Raw genomic sequence first — 17,934 nt, forward strand, 5'->3', positions numbered from 1 at the left:
TTCCCGGTTTCTAAACGTATTTTATTACAACTACGCAATAAACCCATATTTCCATATTTTACAATTTAAAAATAATTTAATATTTATCAATCGTATCTATCAACAATCGCAACTATGCACTGGTAACTAACGGGAGGACACATGCACAGATATAATGTGGTCTAACCTTATGTTTAGAGACTTAAAAGTATAATCTGTTTCGTTTGACGTTATATAATTGAAACAAAATCAAAATGTTCTTCTCAAACTGTGCTGTAGTTTTGTAATATCACATTAGAATTTATTTGGAGGGAACCTGTAATATTCATCTGTAATAAATAAATATAACCAATATATTATGTTAGAATGATTATTAGGTGTACTATAATAGGCGTGAATATCACTATTCAGTCCATGTAAAAAAATATTAAACGTCAAAGAAGTAGAAATAAAGCTTAAAATATTTTTAATCTAGCGGTGCGTTAACAAACATTAATACTTCTTTATTTATGAAAATTACTTTTAATACATAGAGTTACAACTTTACAACTTGTAGAAAAGAAAAAATATTTAATACTAACAATCAACATTTTAATGAAATTGGAGATTTTTAGTAAAAGTCAATGTGTGGTTCTCGGATTTATTTTATCATATTTGAATGGTTTGATAGTTTGTAATACTAAAGAATGTACCCGAAGGTTCAAAAAAGATTTATGATTTCTCAATAGATACCCAATATTTTATTTGTCCTTTAATAACTTAATTACGAATATAAAGTATCGAGGTTTTTAATTTTCAAATAGTGTTAAATTATGTTAGCGATGAAAGCTCGGCCAATCATTGACCAAAGTAGACTACAACATGTTTTTCAAGGTGCAAATATTTGCGATTTATTTTTGCTAGTTTTGACCTCAAAGGACGATATTTATTTTGTGAGTATTGGGTGGTAAAAAGAGAAAAAACGTTGATACTAACAGATGAATCGGTATTAAATTATTGGCTTATGATCAAAACTCGTTAATTGCCCGAATAAAACTGTTAATAGTCATATTGATGTAATTTATGTGCCAAGGTCATTGAACCGGTTTAAAAATAACTATATAAATGATACCTACTTATCCAGCATCATACTGAAAACATACTTTGAAGTTAATTTTATTATTTTATATATTATTATGGTCAAAGTGATTTTTTATCACACCTAAAAATGCAAAAAAATGATTTTGATAATTTATTTTTATAAAGTTTGAACTAGTATGTGTTGTATAATTTTTCATCTTCATATCAAACCAATAATTGTTAAACATAAGATTGAATTTTGGAAATTATATTTATATGGATTGACGTTTTTAATTTTGATTCATTGTTGACATTTTTTTTGACTTCCCATCTGATATCATTTAACAATTCAATGTTTTTTTCTAATCAATTTGATTTCCATTTTTATTTGATCAGATTTAAATATTTGTTGATGGAGTATTAATATACATATATTATATAGTATGTCTGATGTCATGTCATAGGCATATAGTATTATATTATTCATAATCTAAATTTAAATCTAAAATTAAATATTTTCAAAGATACAATACTTGGGGTAATTAAACTAAAGGTACTTAATCTAAAACAATTCCATCCTTAACAAACAAAATCATAATAATATGACGTGATGTTTATAACTATATAAATAAATCAAATTATGATGAAAATCCTATATTAGGTGATTAATAATTTAGTAACTGTATAAATATATTATTTTGTGATTCCTGCGCTGAAATTCTAATTTTCGAAGCCGGTTGAAGAGTTAGAAAATAACCATTTTTCAACCAGCAGAGACAAACGTTTTTTTTCAGAAAAGTTACCTCTCAAAAAAAAATATTCAATACCTATGCATAAACATATCGATACATTTTCTCTAACATTATAATATTACCTAAAACAGGGCGTTATGAAACTGGTCGATAACACCTATTAACTATTCCGTGGTGATAAGTAAAAAGTGAAAACTGCAAGAACAGTTCATTATGACTTATGGGCTATCGTAATAAAATATAACATAAATTATAGTGTAAGTTGGTGGACAGAGGCCTGAAAAAGTATATAGTATGGGTGGATCATGCAGGAAATGCAGCCCCCTCGACTGCAACCCGTGCAGCAAATGTCACCCAAGACTGAAATGACTCATTTTCCGCCCTCGTCACACAATGCCTGTACTTGTATTTCACAATAACCTAAATACGCAGTATTTACCATACATATATATAAATAATAATATAGTTGGATACATTGCAGCTTTCAATCATACAGCTGGTTTTATTGTTTAAGGGGTTGACTTTCCAAGGGGGTTGAAATAAATCATTGCATACGAAAATCGATTCTGAACGAAGACGAATTCAGCCTATATTTAGTAACAAGTGTTTTGTATTTTTATTATTTCATGGCAATCTTTTCGCAACAAAAGGACACCTGCTATCTGTAACCCGTATACTCGCGATCTATTCTGAGTATAACTTTGACTGTGTCATGTCAAGCCATGATGTACATCACATGTGGTATAATATTAGTATTTTTAGTGTTTCGATAGCAACATTCGTATAAAAATAAATACATTTTATTCGTCACATCCGGCAATAATTCTGCATTCATATTTTCGCATCATTATTGAAATTATATTGTCGGTGCCATCACGGTCCCACTGTGACCCACAACTCATCGGGCAGATCCTGGGGCGGCCTCAATGACATGGGGGGGGGGGGGGGGTCGAAGTCAAAACTTTCAGAAAACTTTAGATATTATGATGTATTTTTTTGTAGGTAATTTTGTTTTTAACAGTATACAGTATATAGTTTTTTAGAAATACGGGCTTGGAAGGGGGCCATGACCCCTAGAGCCTGCTTGGTGCCACCCCTCGCCACATTACTGGTGACGAATCAGTGGCATCGGTCTTATAGATAGTGGTTAGTGGTAGGTACGAACTCGCTGGCGATGCGTGAAAGAGGTTTGATCATCGAGAATTCTTATAACTAAATGAAGGAGAATAAGAAATGGACCTTCGACGATCGCGTTTTCCTTAGACAGGCCAAAACCGGATTCACAGCTACGTGGTGAATCCGGTAATGCTTGGACGTGATGAACTGTGGTTATTAGTAACCGCATTGGTTGAACAGTTGAGCTGAAGTCAATTCTGGATATACTCGGTTGTAACTTGGTTCTTACATGGTACCAAAAATGTAACGTCCAACCAGAATGCGATTTGATTGACATTTGACACCCGATATAGCTGTAAACCACGATTTAAGAGAGTATGGTTGCCCGACGACCTATGATATTAACACAGAATAAGACAAGACAATGATATATGATATTAAGACCTTTTTAAAGTGGTAACCAAATTAAATTACCAGAACAGGTGTAATATTCACCACTTGCGCTTGCGAAATGATGTGTGGCGAAATATGGAAGCAGGATATACAGTGCGCCCATGGCTCAAATATACAAGGTTATTGCACATAGCCAAATTGTTATCAAATAAAAATAAAATGGCAGCGTAAGGGTACGGTCTATGATCATAATATAGCCAGTATACGACTTCGTCCCCTTACGCTGCCATTTTAATTCCTTAACGTGATAAAATGATATAGTGGCCAGTGGGGGTACTTTTGCAATAACCTTGTATATTTAAGCCATGAGTGCGCCCATCGCCGGTGGTTGAGCTTATCGCCACTATTACATACAAGCGCTAGTGGTGAATTTTCCAGCTGTTTTTAACAGTTATTTTGGTAGACATTTTTCCATGATTCGTTGGGCAATTACACTATCTTAAATCGTGCTGTGTACCCTACTTGATTAATGGTGAGGAAATTAAAGCGGTTAATTAATTTAGGTATAGCCCCCAAAGATAGATTTTACGATATGGACCGCGGTCGCCATCAACGTGATTTACGTAATCGCGAGTATCCGCAAAATTTTCTGTCGGCCTCAGGCATGGATAATAATATTAGACTAGCAATGGGTGTGTGTGGAAAGTGGCATAACATAGAGGGCGCTTTTTGTTTACTCGTTTACTCAATATGTGTGGTTGTAAGCTGATATATAGCTGACGTATAGATTATATTGGATTTGATCGTCAAAACAGGCTACATCACTGTATTTATTCGTCAAGGCACCTACATCACTGCGATATGTTTACCACCAATCACGAATTAAGATACAAGTATAATATAAGTATATCTTAATTCGTGCCACCAATCATAATGATGCCCGCCGACCGTTTCTCTCCTCATTAACACCTCTAATCAAACTGTTTTTGTGTCACCACTCGGCACTCGCCGTCATTGTAGTACGTTGCGATAGGCAAAATCTCGACGAAACAAGCCTAAAGGATTCTTTTCGAATTTTGCTTTCCTCAATCATCACTTCCCGTCTGCGTCGATGCACGTTTCTCGAGGACGGCCGCGATGCATCATGCCGATAATATACGCACATCAGTGACCCAGTGACGTATACCTGATTATTTACAGACAAAATATATAGGTACATTATTATTATTATTGTTGTGTTACTATGCCCATAAACAAATCGTGGTTTAAACGTACTGTAGTTGCGCCTGATGTAGTGCGTAAGGTGTAGTAAGGTTTATAAAATAAAAATAAAAAATTGATGAAATAATCACGTAATTGGCAAGTAAGTCCTTAAAATCCACGCTTTAAATATATTTTTCAAAATGCTCTTTACACTTTGAAGTCTAATTAAAAACATTAAAATCAGAACTGGAATAAACGCAGAGTTTTAGCATAACAATGTGTTAAAAAAATAACCCCGTACCGAATATTTATAACAGGGGATTTTTGGAGGGCACCTTCCTTGGAGTCCTAGCTGACTCTTTTTTACATTTGTACAAAATTTTTTTATATTTTTTGCAACAAAAATAGTTATCTTGTTGGACAACTTTTTTTTATTTAACTCAGTATTAGGCATGACGTAACGACAGATGAAAATGCACTTTTGTCCTGACTCCGTGACAGAACTGTGATTATACGTTCCTTAAATGTGAACATAATATTATCGCTATAAGGTTTTATTTTTTCTGTTTATTAGTATATAGTTTGTTTAAAGTTATTTTTTTTTTGTCAATAATTGTCATTTATTATTAATAACGGGAGTAAAGGCGAATAAGATAATACTGGAGTACAAAAATCAGACCACGTCTCTGAAAATGTATCTATTTTAAAATCACTCATTAGATTACTTGAGTAGATATTGACTTATTGGATGTATTTGGTATTCCGTAATGATTGGCTTATTTTTCAGTTGGTGATATCTATGATAACTTTGTCCAGTGTTAAGCCTTTAAGAGTGCTCTATGAAATTAATGTGATCTTATTTTATATCAATTGGAAATATGATCTAATATCGCTATGGGTTTGTATAAGATGTTATTTAATTATTTTTTCAAAATTCCACCTAAAACGTATCGAACAATTATTGTGGGAATATTTCTAGGCCCTAATAGTTGAACCCAACATTAATCGTGCGTTGAATTTAAAATCTAAAAATCGTGAATCAACATTATACATTAAAGTATAGATTACGATGAATTGTTTACATTATATAACCACAGTCTAGACTGGTGTTCCTTGTAGTTAATTATTGTGTAGCTTTTGTCTTTGGGTTAGGTATAATACTGAATATTTATATTGTAATGCTTCATGCTATAATGTATTCATTATTTACTTCTATAATATTATTCAATAAATGTTCAACGTCTTTAATTGTTAATAATTGTTGTAAATAAATTTTGTAAATTTATAATAATATCTAATAACGTATTAAGCATTAGATACTATTTTACAGAGATTTGAACAAAACGAGTTTTGTAACCAACAATTATTGATGTTTTAAAATATAAACTAACCGGGTATAAAATAGCGCATGGACACTGTTCAATTAAGTTTATTGTAATACAAATATTAATAAGTATTTTTACTAAACATTTTATTTAAAAAAATTTATATTGAAAAAACCATACATCAACAATGTAGGTACAGAAATACGATTTAAAGTTTCTAAATGATCATCATTAATATATTGTTTAGTATTTAAATTTAGAAAAATTTCAAAATTATTTGCAATTGCATAATTTGTACTATCTACACCTACTTAATTTGATCTTAAGGCCAAGACAAACCCACATTTTATTATCTTTAATAATGAAAAAATCTCACATTATTAAATATTTTTATACACGTTTAAAGTGGGCAGACTCGTCCTAACTGTATTGGTTATTATTTGTTACCTGAAAATCAAATAAATACTCATAAAACATCTATTTTTGTTTTTTTTCCTACAAAATACTTATAATTTATTTATTGGAACAATAAGCAAATTTTATTGAGAATAATTTATGTACATAAATCATTTGGCAAAAGTAGCCACTCTTTATATTATCACTAAGCCTACCTATTTTGACTATATATTTTTTTTTTGATGGAGGAGGGGGTTATTAGCTTTTAGGTCATATATTCAGCAGGTCACAACATCATTTGTCTTAAAACGTCTTGAGGGATAACCGGGAATCACTATTCTCAAAGACTGCTACATTTTTTATAAGTGGATTCAGATGGGTGGTTAAACTGCTGTGAAGACGTTTGTAACATAGTTTTGATTCTTTTTGTATTGTGTTTGTGTTCAGGGTATGGCATTTATTAATTTTACTAATTCGAATTTTTTTGGAATCTTTGGATTTTGTTGTTGTTGAATTTAACTATAAAACATCTCTAAATACATTACGAGTTATAAGTTATAACCTATATTTATAGTTTAATTAGTTTAAGTGAAAGTACTTCGTAGTACCTATATACGATATTCATGAACAGATACGATGTATTAGGAGATTCAACAAATTATTATATGGATTAATCTTGAACAAATGAATATAGTACACAAGATATTATTCGTATAATAAATATATAATAGGTATGTTAGGTTAGGTTAGGCTAACATTTAATTCAAATTTTTAACTAACAACATATCTGATAACTTACTGCTGTAAAAATGCACAATAATACAGTGTTGCATATTTGTTTATTATATTACCATGTAGCTTTCAATAAAATAGTATGCTCTTAGAAATTGTTTAAGGAAAACCTTCATGTCTCTTTTTTAAAAACATTTAAAACCTACTCAAAAAGAAAAATAAACTATGAAACCATGTATGATAAATATTTTTATAGAGGAAAAAATATTTAGATTGCTTATAATTTAAATAAAATATACCTAAATACATATTTGCTCATCCCAGAAAATATTAATTATATAAATATATAAATAATTATTTATTATTAATTGTGTATTAATAATAACTTATTCAATACTTATCAAATAAGTATAGCAAAAATATTATAAGAACATGGAGTAAGTTAAGATAAATTAAGTTAATGCGTTACATGTGTAATGTGTATATATTAGTTTAATATTAATATAAAATATATACGAGTATGTACTAGTACATAATGTGGTTATGTAGGTACCTAATGAATTCATATAACTTAGTAGATAGTATAACTCAAAATACATTGTGGTATAATGGTATCTGTGGGTATTCTGTCACTAGGAAACATAACTTCGTGAATTTGTAATAACAAAAATTACGTAAAAATATTTTTGAATAATATTTTAACCTCTATTGATTATTACCATAATAGAAATTAAATTAAATTAAAATAACCAGACCCAAATGAATTGCCTTAGGATCTTATATAAATGTATTAACAATATGTATGCAAAACTACATAAACAAACAATAATGCATACCTACTACCTACTATTGTGTAATATTGTAATAATAGTAACGTACAATACTATAATAATGACAATTGACAATAATATACCCTTGGAAGTAGAAGCTGTTTAATGTTTATGTATTATATTTAATAATGCTTATAATTTAAAGGAAATAATAATTATTATTATTAAAAAATACATTTTAATTTAAATGCACAATGTATAGACAACTATTGGAAATTAAAAATTGCTCTAAATTTATTTTTAGAGACACACATAATATCAACTTCATAAAAACATATTATATTAGGTAACAATTAATACAAGTTATGATAATATATAAAAAAAAAAGTTGTAATTTTAATATTGTTAAATTAGTTAAGTATACAAAGACATGTATTATCTATATATATAAAAAAAAAAGTTGCGATACTAATAATGAATCAATATTATTCTATTCACGAATTAAATTAACTTTCAATTCCATTCTTAGAATGTTGTTAAAAAAACAAGTCATTTGATTTGATAAAATGTGACTATAAATTAAAGTAGTAATAATATTATGGAATCTTATCAAGGAAAATCACAAATAGATAGTATTTAATTAATTCAATTAAATTAAACTTTGATCGCAATATAATAATTATTTATACAGTAATAACTAATATTTCATTACTATTATTTTTCTATGGATAAACATTTTTCCTGCCATGGTCATCTAAACTTAATGTTATTTAGATATAATATTTCATAGATGAGGTACTATAATAATACAAATTCGATACAATTGTGTTATTAGACATGTGTAGTTGTTATATTTTGTCATTATTATTATTATTATTATTATTATTATTACGTAAGAACATAGGGATTGGGAGAAGGTGTCTTAGTTTGAGCCGATGGAGAAACGGAGAGTAATCTTGTCACTTATATGACAATACGAGCTCTAATAAACTTCTCAAATGTTTCAGTTGGTCAATAAAATTGATTGATAGTTTTTTTTATGTAAGTTTTGATTGTAGATACAGTTTGAAGTCTGTGTGAAGGTAAAGAGGACTTCGTTTCCTTTGCCTGGTGGTTGGCTGCAGTCACTAATGTGTGCTGAGGTCAAGCACCATCTATTATCACTGGCTCCAGGATAGGTGACCACCCGGGTACTTGGCGACGAATCCTTGCCCCACATTGTTACGTGTTCTTAGACCAACCATACCCCATTCACTAAACTAAATTCTAAAGGTCATAGATTCCGAGATTAATGTTCAGAGGTACACAAGCTTTTACAATTCCACGGATTCTTCATATCTTCACAACATTTTGACGACTCTCAAATTATTATGTACATAGAAAGAAAATATTAAATTATTTGTAATAATATATATAATATAAATATATCAATTATATCAAGACAACAACATTAATAATTATAATCATGCATGGAAAATTGAAATTGCATGTTTTATTTTTTTCCTCTTCTATGCCACGACTCCCTTGACAAATACCTTGATTCCCCTTGGAGCCGCGACGCACAGGTTGAATACCACTAAGTTAATCAAGCTCTATTCTTACTATAATAAAAGTAAAAATTTAAGGAAAATTGTTATTCGTAGTTTTCATTTAACACACTTGTATTATCTATAAACTAAAATAATTTTAAGCCGTTGTTAATATTGTTAATATTTAATTTAAAAACCAAATTAAAATAAAGAATTAACTGTAACTGCTTTAATTGATTTCTAGGAATTTTATCAACTAGGATCAGTTTTCAAGAATCATCGACACGAAAATAGAAAAAGAAAAGTCAGTCATACATAGTTTATATTGTTGAGAATTACGACAAGAATGATAATGAACGAGACGAAAGAAAATCATTATAATTATTTTAGTAAATATTTATGAAGTTTAATTAAGAAGATAAGTAAGATCACTTACTTAGTAGAAGGTCATACTTTCTGAACACTAACCATAGCTATTTAAAATAGTTAAGAAAAGTTTGGATACTAAAAAACCGCCATGAACTAATCAACTCAAACGTACATATAAAAGGTAAGTTAAAATAGTTGATTAATTTTCTAAATTTTTTTCATAAAAAAATCACTCCATAAATTATTATTCCTCAATAAGTAATAAACTAATAACCGACAAAAACATTTTTCCTATTTTAATTCATAGTCAAAAATAAAAGCAATTTTAAATTTAATCTATCTTTACAATAACAAAAATTAAAACGTCATTAGATAATATATTATGTAACATATAATATACTAAACGATAGAGTTTGCGTAACTACAAGACTTAAATCTCATTATCTGTTACTACGTTTTTTTTTAGAAATATTTAAAAAACGATTATACTTAGAACCGAATAATTTTTTTTCAAGAGATCGATTTGGAGCTTAGTCAGGTAAATCAACTATTATTTATGCTTTAGTCCGAGCAGATAAACTTACCAGGAAATATTCAGATAGCAATAAAACAATGTTGGTAATCTTTCTTGATCTAAACAAAGCATTTGATTCGGTGCACCAAAATGTATTTCTTTGTTCAATCAATAAACAAAAATATGCTGCAGGTTTTTTACCTTTTACTAATAAACTGTGGTGCCCCGCAAGGTCCCGTATTAAGTTCTATATTATTTATATTTTATGATCTGTATACAAATGGTATATTTGGTTTAAATTTAAATACTATAATTATTAGCTTTGCAGATGATGGTAATTTTGGTTAGTGCATACCTCGAAAAGTATTTTAAGTAGTTTAGCTATGCTTACACAAGAAAAAATGAATAACTCGTTCGAAAATAATTTACTATAGTCATCAAAGTAGGTACCTGTCCAATAATATGTTTAACAAAAAAATCAAAGTTTAATATATAATCCATTAGGCATTAGTAATACACTACTCAAATTGTAATAAATATTTAGAGTTGAGTTAAAATTCTTGTAAGCATTATAAACTTGAAAATGTTGATTCAATTACTATTTAATACCTTTGGCCTTGATATTTGGTAAAAATTTGAGGTGGACTTTACATGTGATATTAATCATGTATATTGTATAGTATGTATACGGTACAGAAGTAGTTGCATCCTAGACTACCTTACATCTTATCATTATAATATTAAACTCCCTATTGAGATTTATACTTAATAAACCTTATGATTTTGACGTAAAAAATCTTAACAACACTTTTAGCACTGGAAACCTCAACGGTGTACATCTATGAAATGTCTTTAATTATTTTTTTAATGTTAAAGATTTTATCCATCTCATAAGTATCAAACACAAGTTGAACTCTATAAAGTATCTAAATAGTAAATACTCCAGAAAGGCAGAAACCCATAAAAAATTCAATTTGAAAATGGTTGTTTATGTCAGTATTTGTTTTTGTATTTAGCCTAATATTAATTTAATATTGTCTACAAGTATAAAATTAGTATCTATTTAAAAAACCCAATTTAAATCATATAAAATTATACAAATTTTATTAATATTTTTCATTATTATAATTTAAAAATTGCTTATGTATTGTATATAATATACTATTACAATAACATAAATCGTGGTCCATGTTCACATATTTTCAATTTTTTATAATCCAATTCTGATTTTATCCAATATTAAATAGAATACAATGTATGTTTAATATGTCAGACAGCTTGTAAGATCATTCAGAAACTTGCATGCGTAGGTATTTGAAAAAGTTGATAATAGTGAGGGTTCAGATTCTTACAATTTTGTTTTACTTACATAAAATGACGCATCCGAAGATATGCAAGCAAAATATTGTATTAATGTGAAATCAGCTTATCGATTTTGAAACTTTAACAACTATATAATTTTACTATGGTCAAACATGTAACTTTCACTTTAAGATGAACACTTGCGAGTAGGGTTTTGAATTTGAATATTTCACTTGAAACATTTCAAAATTGAAAATTTCACTATTTTTGAAATATTTCAATGAAATAATGAAAATTATTTTTTTCTTCTTTTTAACGTGTTCGTTATTAGATCATTAGAAAGAGTATATTGATCACACAAAAACAACATGGATAATGAATAACTTATCAGTTATCAACTAAAGTTTACAAATTACTATTATATTATGTTAATGGTTATAAATTTGGTTTGTTAAAAAACATCAAACATTTTTTTATAGGCGTTTTAAAATATGTTATGATATTGAGTTGGCTTCAGAGTTTGTAACTTCTGGATTAGGTTAAAATGTTAAAATTTGTTATATTATTATATTTTATACGTATATAGTATGATACATATTTTCTTTGTTGAAATAGCTTAAATTCAATAAAACAACTTTTAAAAATCTTCACATGCATGTTGACGCCTATTAACTTTTAGATAAACATAGAATAACAATTTTATCATGTTTCAAACAATTTTCATGAATTATTACAAGAAAATAAATTTCATGAAATTTTAAAACCCTACTTACGAGTAATGCTATGGTATCAATAACAGTACTAAAATCTGAATATTATTTCAGTACATAATTTGCGAATACTCGTAGTATGCTTATAAATTATATTCAAATAATCACAAAAATCATTGCAGTAATAAATAAATTTATGTAGTATTATATCGAATGAGTAGGTAATTAAAATATTTAATCTATAGATGACTCATATTTTATAAACCTTTACCTACCTATATACTCGTAATATTAAGCCTAAGCTTACAACAAATTAAAACCTGCAATTAAATATAAATCATAATCAAGGTCGGTGTTTATATATATAAACAGTACCATCGATGTATATGTTTAAACTACGCATATTTCAAAATTATATTATTTTACTGTGGGTATTGGTTAATTTTATTTGTAATCATCGTAATAAATTTGCCTACTAATTTAAATCTGTACCAGCTAGGTCTATGTTTAGAGGAGAAATTACGATGATAAGTAATAGAATACCGGCATAAATACCAATTAAATGAACATTAATAATATATAATTTACTTTAGTTTTGCCGTTTAAAGATGTTAATTTGTTCAATAGGATGATGATCATTACAGGTGTAAACTTTTAAGATAAATCATTTCTACATAGTCGGCGTGAAATTTTAAAACATTATCAATTATTAATTACAATACATATTTTGTGTAGTGGTAAAGCACTATTTAAGTTCGATGAACTTAAAAAATTAAGACGGTTTCTATACAACCGTGGGGCCGTATTCTTGATTAAATAATATGCAGTAGGTATACACATAAATATATAATATTGGTTAGACTAGTATATATTGAGCGAATTGTTTGTAAAATGTAAATAGTGTCAGTAATCATCGTAAGAATTCCATAATACAGAATACCCCTGGGGTTCGATGTACAGTAAAAAACTTTTTTCAATGAACCCATGCAACTATAGAATAATATATAACAATGGTTTGAATACGGTGAATATTGTTATTGAAATGTTATTGTACCCACACCTAATCCTGGTTGGTGGATAGTGTTGCTACCTTTCAACAATTGAGAATTTTTCGTTTTATGGATTCGTAATTTCTTGAGGAAAACATTTAATGCGAAATTTGAACCATTCTTTGTAATTAAACATAAACATAAAGGTAGAATACGTATGGCGATTGTATGGCGTCTTGTAGTTTGTATATATGAAATTAAAAACGTGAAAAAATGTATTTGGTACTTATTAAAAGTTAAAACCTTCGTATATTGTAAGTAGGTATGCAGAATCCTGCATAATACCGTACGAGAAACGGTCACTTATTCATGCGATCTGGCAAAAATGTTCATTTCAGAACGTAGACACTTTGTACTATTATATACACAAAGTATTAAATTATATATTATGTATATTATTGAGTACATATATAAATAATGTTATATACTTTGATAAGATTTAAACATTATTTTATTTATTTAATATTTAAAAGTCAATTCAAGATGTTATAACTAGTATATAGGTAAACAAGCCAAAATAATCAAAGTTTTTTTTATGTATAGATTAGCTGGTAACAACCAAGTTACTTGGTTGTGTAGTATATTTTTAAATTATAACTATGCGTATTATAAAATTAGATATACCAAATGGTAATAAACTTGAAAACATTTTTAATATAATTGGTTATGAATTATGGCGACTCATGATTATTCAGACTTTTTAATATTATACCTATTATACCTATATACTTTGTATAGTTAAATAATATTATCAGTTTATTATCAATTATGTATATTATAGAACAAAGTGTCCACGTTTCGTACTTTTAATGTTCAACAGCGCAAAGTGACCTCGAACGTATCGTAATAACTTATAACACTCGATATACTCATTACCTGTAGTCTGTACATTTTTTATTACAAAGCTTCAGAACTACCTAAATGTTTTTTTTTTTATTTTATAGTTTAAATCTAAAACCTTTTAAAACACAAAATAGAAATATTTGAACTTCAACAGTAATTAATAGAATATTACTAGGATGAATTTAAACGTAAATATAATTTTTCTTCCTTTTTACATAGGTATCTATACAGAATACTGATATACGTTAATATAGGTTTATATCACATGACTTAGCTAGTACACAGTTTATAACATACGTATATCCTACGTCAATGAATCTAAAAATAAAACTTTTATTTGCCATTTTTCAACTCTAGGTTTAGATCTTAAACTTTTTATTTATGCTTGTGAAGTATGTATGACTTCGTCGTCTTCATGCATGAATTTTTACTTTTTTTATGAACTTTGTACTTATTGTAAACAAATTTCAGGATCACGGGAAAATAAATAAACAAATATTCAAAATGAACTTCCCCATAAAGTTAACCATACCGATATGTTTGAGCCAAATATTATGGCACAACGTGCACTTAATGTACATGTTGTGCCATATATGACAACCATCATCGAATAATACAATTTTATTTATGCTATTTCTAGAATGAAAAGCGCCCAAAATATGTTTTTATGGATATTGATACTCGATATTTGTGCCAAAGTACCAAGTGAAATTTATGCCAATTAAAATGTATCAAACAAAAATTAACACAAGATAAATGTGGTAAACTGATATACGTTTGCAAATAACATATCTAAATTATGTCTCTCTGACATTTTTAGATCTGCTTTATCTTTGTCTGTTAAGCCTGGTAAAACTACATCCAAACCTGACAGAATTACTTTTTAATAGTTATTGATGAAGCAGAGGTTCAGACCCTACAATCGACATACTTTTCATTGAAAAATTGATTTCAGTCTAATCGATCATACTATAAACTGTTTTATAGCCGTCAATTCAAAAGTATATTTTATTTTTATCTTTTACAATCTTAGTTAAATTTGGGTAATCAACATACAATTGTGCTTTTCATTCGTTGTTAAATGTATTATGTCTCCTCCCATCAGTTTCGTATACACAAGTGACAAGTAACACACAAGTTGTCCGTCTGAATGGCTAATCCTCTGGTTTCTAGTACATAAAAATAATAATAAATAATGTTGTATTAGTATATTTTTAAGAATAAATTACAAAATATCTTATACTTCAATTTTAATAAAAAAAAAATATTTTAGATTTTAAAATATTTAATAGAAATAAATAAGTGGGAAATTTGAGATTGTTTCTCTTTAATCAATCTTTCAATATTGTGTAACGTCAATTCACATACAAATTGTTAACTAGAGATTAGCGAAGAAATATTTAGTAGTTTAAACACACACGATAAGAGTCATAAATTTGATATGTGAACAAAGATAATATTATATTTGTTGTATTTATCAGAATTGTGTGTGTGCGTGGGTTGGTGGGTGGGTAAAGCTCTAATATTTGTCCCTATGGATAAAATATTCGTGACACCACTGCATGTGATGTATTATAGCCGTATAGGTAAGTTTATTATAATAAATAAAACGATTATTAAATGATATGCATGTTGTGCCATTTCTGACACACACTAAGTTATGTTACATTTCAATAAATATCAAAATTACTTAAAAGCCTACACTTAGTTTTAAGATAATTTTGACGACATTTCTTACAAGTAGTTACAACATGGTGCTTTATTTATTTTTACTTTTGTCAATCTTAATTGGTATGATTGTATTAAGTGTCAAATTTTTGTTGTGATAACATGATATAACTTATAGGTTATCACTCCTCACAATAATAATATTTGAACCAGCTAATTTTTCATCTATATAACTATATTTCACAGCTAGATGGATATGAACATTTCATCAAAATGTTTTATTCTTTCGTACTGAATTTGACCATCCTTGCAGAAACGTTGTGATTTTATTTTTTCAAAACTACAAATTATAGGCGGATAGATAGTATACTTAAATAACAAATTAATTTTTCTCACATCTGGCATGAAGTCATTATTTTGTATGTGTATGTACGGAATTGTCGGAATTTACAAATAGTAACAACTCAAACGATAAAAGAGTACTCTAAAGTCACTAAAATGTAATATAAGTTTGTAAGATTGTTGGTCCATTTATAATAATATGGTACGGTACAAATATAACTGCAAAGTTGAAGATTTAGATATGTGTACAGGATGTCTTGTCCATCAAATTTGTCATATAGTACGCCCATCGTCCACCTATAACTACAAAATATACATATACTTTTCTACCCGTCCTCCGTCCAAAAATTAATTTAATTTTTACTAAAATAACACTCGTAAATTAGGTGTTAAGATGGACTTCAGTCATTTCAGATATTTAAGAAACACAAAATCAACAGTTTTATTTCTTATATTTTCATTGAAAGGAATCAAAAAAATAGTATGAATTAAATTATCTGTGGTCCTGTTATACTATATACAGTAAAAACCGTTTAAAATGACACTGGTTGTAGTGACATATCACCCATGTGACCTTAGATTGAAGATCCCAGTCCTATATTGTATGTACCAATTTGTATCGATTTTTATGACATCTGCATAACGACTATATAGATGTAATGACGCTTATTTTTGGTTTTATTGGAAAAATATTTTATTAATCATGACTTAAATTTATCGAAAGAACTATTACAACTAATAATACCGCTAATTTCATCATCAGTTCATTTTAATTTTATCGTCAGTATAAGGGTAATCTTCGTGCAGTTAACTGTGTTTTGTGTTGGTGTGTAGAATATTGTGAAATTGTAAGATAAACAAAAGAAAATTTTTTTGTTCAAACACTTGAACAAAAGGTTAATGTCATTATTCGTTTAATAGACATAACTAAAGACACCATAACTACGCTTTAGGCGCAGGTCATTCTACAATTTCTAACATATGGAAAGCTCGAGACAAAATAAAACAAGAGTTTCAAGACAAAACATTATCAGTTAAGAAACTCGGAAATTATACACATACGGATTTAGACATTGATTTATTACTTTTTTTCTGTATGTATTAAAGTTCAAATTTTTTTTTCGTAATTTTGGTTATTATGGCAACCAGTTATTAAGACCCATTTTCCTTGGTCCCTTGGACGTTATTAAAAACGATTTTTTACTGTATAAGTATTTTCCATAAAGTAGATTCCAAAATATTAATTAGGAAAAATGGTTATTGACAGGAATACCGAATAATACATCAAAACAAAATATTATGTTCATTAATATACGATAGACATTCTAGAACATTTTATTAAAGTTGGTTATAGAATATTGTATGTTATCTAATTTGTTTACTCTGTTAAAAATTAATAGCAAATGGTCAGCCAACAGACTAAACGAATTACGATTTTGTGAATGACGGCTGATGCGAGGATATTTGATATGGCAGAAATATTCGTTTGTGTATTAATGGGGAAATATATTTCAGAGTTTAGTGGAGAAAATAGGGAGGACAGTTAACTACGCTGTGGCAGAGACAAAAAGAAAATAATTCATTGTAGATGAAAATAATATAAGCTGCTATAAGTAGTAAAATGATATATCTTTGGTGTTAAATCTTAAGTAGAAGTCAGTAAAAAAATACAATAATAATTCTAGGTAGGTATTTGCTAACTTATTAAAATTGAATATTCAATAAAATTGCAATACATCCAAAACTATCAAAAACATAATATTATTAAAAAAAAAAAAAATTATAATAATAATAATATTCACATTAATTTTTAGTTTCCTGAAAAATGTCGAACCAAAATCAAAACATTCACTTAATTAAAATAAAATGTATATTACTAATTT

The 17,934-nt window shown here is 28.0% G+C and overlaps 1 protein-coding gene across 1 annotated transcript in view; it reads left to right on the forward strand.

Moving 5' to 3' along the window:
- LOC111027318 (pyrokinin-1 receptor-like) overlaps positions 1 to 17,934 on the forward strand; it is a 49,705-nt gene that overhangs the window by 20,503 nt on the left and 11,268 nt on the right. The window contains exon 2 of the mRNA XM_022305676.1: positions 9,499 to 9,804. The gene's annotated coding sequence lies outside the window, so the exon portion shown is untranslated. The remainder of the gene's footprint in view (positions 1 to 9,498; positions 9,805 to 17,934) is intronic.

This window comes from Myzus persicae, unplaced genomic scaffold (assembly GCF_001856785.1).
Source record: "Myzus persicae strain clone G006 unplaced genomic scaffold, MPER_G0061.0, whole genome shotgun sequence".
Lineage (NCBI taxonomy): Eukaryota > Metazoa > Arthropoda > Insecta > Hemiptera > Aphididae > Myzus > Myzus persicae.